The sequence below is a fragment of the Thamnophis elegans genome, chromosome 2, assembly GCF_009769535.1.
Source record: "Thamnophis elegans isolate rThaEle1 chromosome 2, rThaEle1.pri, whole genome shotgun sequence".
NCBI classification, from domain to species: domain Eukaryota; kingdom Metazoa; phylum Chordata; class Lepidosauria; order Squamata; family Colubridae; genus Thamnophis; species Thamnophis elegans.
Genome location: NC_045542.1, coordinates 85,324,562 through 85,329,830, shown reverse-complemented (window position 1 = coordinate 85,329,830; position 5,269 = coordinate 85,324,562).

The following is a 5,269-nucleotide window of genomic DNA, read 5'->3' as shown; positions in this document are numbered from 1 at the left end:
AGAGGGAGATATTCACGACATACAATAATATCATGTTTATTCAAAGGCATTACTCATTTAGTCCCATGGAGCCTTTTTGCAGCTATCTATTGAGTTCTGGATTATGAAAGTACAGCCTGATCCTGTGTTCAATTAAAGTAAGTCCATTGCTTTCAGCAGTATTTAGCATGACAAGCTATGCAGAAATACGAAGTATTATGGTAAGCATTCTCACAAACAGTAGATAAAACTTAATTGAGACTTGTTATAAGGGGGAAAAACACAGGTGACTTCAGCCTGGTACTTTAGCCATTTCCTCATTAAAGATTGATAGCACATTAATGCGTCATCCAACAATTGTTGAAGTAATATATTACCAATGAAGATAGGGCTTACACTGACAAGCAAATGGTTGGATTATTATGCTGCGTGATTGAAAAAAAATCACTAGCAGTGGAAATGGTAAAAATAAGTTTAGATGGTAAATAGTTGCAATATAAAATAACCTTGTCTGTTTGCCTTCTAGTAAATGGAATTGCGGGGGCATTATGGCTCAGTTAGAGACCTGAGCTTGTTCGCCTAGGTTCAAGACCTGAGTGTGATGGGGTGATCTCCCGTTACTTGCCCCAGCTCCTGTCCAACCTAGCAATTTGAAAGCATGCAAATGCAAGTAGATAAATAGGTACCACTTCAGTTGAAAAGCAAAGCATTCTGTGCACTTTTGCATATACTCATGCTGGCCACATGACCTTCGGACAATGCTGGCTCTCACAGCTCAGAAACCGAGATGAGCACTGCCCCCTAGAGTCGGACATGACTGGAGAGGGAAACCTTTATCTTTAGTTTTAAATGGAATTCTATGTCTATGCAGTATATACCCACAATGCAGTATATGCAGTATATATCCACCATGGCTGCAGTTTTGAAAATAATTCATCTCAGATTTTGAGAGAATATCCACAACAGTTCAAAATTCCAAATGTACTCTATCTCATTAGTTGTTCTCTAAATGTTTTTCTTTCAGACAAAAATATTTTTTGAACATGGTGGCCTTTTAAAATGTTGCTATGCCATTACGTACAATTTTACATTTTCTTACCATTCCTATTATATATAAAAATGGCATTATAGGTCACAGAAGAAGAATCTAGAGAAAAACATTCAGTACTTGTATTTTTTTCACCAATTCTGTTCTGGTCTCATTTTCAATGGTACGCATCCTGCAGAAATTCATTCTTCTGTGTATGACTGAAAATGACTGAATCGATATAAATATCACCAGATCTACCAGAGCTATAAAGAAACATTGTAGCTATTTTAAACCTTGAAAACAGGTTAATGATATTTCATATTGGCACAAGTTTTTTTACTCATAAAACTGCATAAAATATGCTAAACCATAGTTTAAGTAGAATGATTGAATAAGTCATAATGGGCTGGATTCATGGAACAAAGCTCTCAGGGTGACATTGGGCCCAGTCATTTTCTCAGCTTAATCTACCCCAAGGAAAGCCTACCTGAGGGAAAAAAACAGGAAGAACATTATGTACACTGCCTTGAGCTCTTAATGAAAGCTGTGATAGGAATCAAATTTAAAAAGTAAATAAATACATAATTGCACTAGCCATAATTCATATTTCACAAACAGCTGTGTGGTGAAACATACCTAGCCATAAACAAATCAATTATGCCTTAGTACCATGTGTAAAGTCAGTATGTAAAGTCAGGTGTAAATCATAATTTTAGATATGTATACAAAATGTAACTTAATCTAATTGCATTCCCTCCCTTACTTTGGAAGGTAAGCATAATGCAGATTCCTACTGCTAATTTGAAGAAGATATTGTCCCAAATAAACTGCTCTTAAACACTGCATCACATTTGGTACCCAAGACAAAATTGTCTGGTGGCCAGTTTAGGCAAGAAATTAACAATATCATTTGTGTATTGTATGTTTTATTGCCAGATGTGAACTTAAAAACCTTATTTGAAAGTTTCTTTCTCTTTAAAAAGAAACAAAAACTGAAAAGTACACAAGTTACTTTTATCATAGTGAAAACATACCAAAAAAGAGAGCAATTGCTTCTTGTACAAATACATACACACAATGATGTGCAGTGAGGTTCATGAGTGGTGAGGCAAGTGGGCAAAAGCCACCCTACGTTTGCCAGCGCCAGGGCTTTGGCGTGGCTTTCTGAAAGCCCCGGTGTGGCTTTCCGAAAGCCCCGCCGCTGTGTCCGCCATAGAGCTCTATGGCGGACACGGCGGCAGGGCTTTAAAAAAATAAAAATAAGTGCCAGTTTGCGCGCCAGCAGAGGCGGGTTAAACACACACACACACACACAAATTACTTACAATAATACAAATTACAATTACTTACAAATTACAATAATTTTGAATTCCTCCTCCCCCTCCCTCCGACCCACATACCTTTTCCAGCTGTTTCACAGAGGATTTCAACTCTCTTCTTGTCTGCCATGATGAAAATGTAAAAAATGTAAAAAGAAAAAGGCAAGAGCTGCTGAAGTCAGGCTGGGTTAGCTGCTGACAGAGCCTCCAATGGATGACTCTGCTTAACTGTTTAAAAAAAGCCTCTAAAAAAGTGTCCTCTACAGGAGGAGGTGAACCACATGCCTCATCTACATAAGGAATTTTTCGCCTTTTAACCCTTGCTTAACTCTGCTCAAGTGATCATAGACTAAATGAGGCACGTGGTTCTCTCGCCTCCTCCTGCAGAGGGCACTTTTTAAAGAGACTTTTTTAAACAGTTAAGCACTAAGCAGAGTCATCCACTGTGACTCTGGCAGCAACTACCTCAGCCTTTTTCCTTTTAATTTTTTTTTCTTTTCAAGATGACAGTGGTGAGGCCCTGCCTCCTCTGACTGCACGTCACTGATACACAAAGAGTACCTAAGGGACAGCTTTTTCAATTGCAGCTAATACTATAGAACCCCTCACTGGGTAATTTTAAGGTCTACAACATTGGTAAAAAAAGACAGCCTAGCTCACATGGTTAGTGAAGACTGTTGCTAAAGAAAAAACTTTCCTCTCACCTCTGTCCTAATTCGGTTTTTATTTCAAGACAAAACCATGAAATGTTTTATGGCTCTCTACAGTTTAAAAAACCACAAGACACTTGGTTGTTTTCTATAGAAGATTTAGAGCTACTCTTCCAAATTCAAGTCACAGTCCCTTTGCAAATAATACTGAAAATAGCAAAGAGAAACCTCACCATCATAGCCTCACCAATAATGGCAGGGCAAACTACACAGCAATAGCAATAGCAATAATAGCAATAACAGTAGACTTATACTGCTTCATAGGGCTTTCAGCCCTCTCTAAGCGGTTTACAGAGTCAGCATATTGCCCCCAACAACAATCCGGGTCCTCATTTTACCCACCTCGGAAGGATGGAAGGCTGAGTCAACCCTGAGCTGGTGAGATTTGAACCGCTGAACTGCTGATCTAGCAGTCAGCCTGCAGTGCTGCATTTAACCACTGCGCCACCTTGGCTCAGTGGTTAGCCTGCAGTGCTGCATTTAACCACTGCGCCACCATACTCCCTAACACATACTCCCTAACATTGATGATGTTACCTAGACGGGTAATGAAATGCTGGCAAGTAAACAACCAAGTCCAGACAGCAGCAAGGTAAAGAGCCATGGTGGTGCAATGGTTAGAATGCAGTATTGCAGGCTAATTCTGCTAACTGCTAGCAGTTCGATTCTAACCGGCTCAAGGTTGACTCAGCTTTTCATCCTTTTCAGGTAAGTAAAATGAGGACCCAGATTGTTGGGGGAAATATGCTGACTCTGTAAACCGCTTAGAGAGGGCTGTAAAGCACTGTGAAGCAGTATATAAGTCTAAGTGCTACTTCTTGTGCTATAGTGCTAAAAATACATACAATAGCCTAGTATTTGTTATACATCCTTCTAACACTGTCAGACATACATAAATACTTTAAAAACAGGAATTAATATGACAGTGATTAATATTATTTGACTTTCACCTATTTTACTTCACTAAACCTAATAAGTATAATTACCTGTGTAGGATTGTTTCAAAATTGCCAAGGGGCTGTTGCATTTAGAAATATGAGGGATTTTTATATCTTGTGATACCCACAGAAAAACCTTTTCTCTCAATTTTGTAACTTCCCTACATGAATCATATATTTCTTGACACCTCTCTTTCTGGACAACTAGCCATGGATAGGTTGTAAGAAACCCAAGCCTTATTTTCATAGCCTCCAGAGTTCCTTAGAATTATGTCATATTAGCATATTAGTATTATGCCTCTTGAAATCATCAGCAAATATACTACTCCTATTGCCAGGTTTCTCAACCTTGCTATGTTGCAAAATACACAATTTTTTTTGTAAAGGTGGAAACAAGAGTCAATATTTCTTTCAACATAGGAGATATAACCAATGAGTATCTCTGAGAAAATTAGAGTAATCTTCCTCACATTTAATTGCTCAGCATTATGCAAAAATTATCTCTTATAATTATATAAATTAACTAACCTGATTCTATATTTCTTGATTTGACAGGTAGCATTTTGGAGATGCAATTTATAATTTGCCTACAAGTCTACAATATTCTAAATATTTCATCCATGTATTTAAAGTAATTAATTGAGCCCCATCTATTAGAATACTGTTGGTAATTTAGTTATTTTCATTTGTTAGACTTCCCATAATAATAAACATTTAGCAGTTGCTCGTTTTTTATTATTTTTAGGACTTTTTGAAAAAACACTTTTAAAGCATTCTTGCCTATAACCTTCCACCATTAACAACAGAATCCTATGCATGCCTACTCAGAAATCTGAGCTCAAAGAGCTGAAAATTACACAGTAGGTATACTGATGCCAATTCTAATAAAATAGTAAAGGTTCCCCTCGCACATATGTGCTAGTCATTCCAGACTCTAGGAGGTGGTGCTCATCTCCGTTTCAAAGCTGAAGAGCCAGCGCTGTACAAAGACATCTCCATGGTGATGTGGCTGGCATGACTAAATGCCGAAGGCGCACGAAATGCTGTTACCTTCCCACCAAAGTGGTTCCTATTTTTCTACTTGCATTTCTATGTGCTTTCGTACTGCTAGGTTGGCAGAAGCTGGGACAAGTAGTGGAAGCTTACTCCGTTACGTACGTAGCACTAGAGATTCAAACCACCGAACTGCCAACCTTTCTGATAGACAAGCTCAGCGTCTTAGCCACTGAGCCACCACATCCCATAATACTACTAGAACATTAATAATAAATGAATCTGTACGGAAAGTTGAGA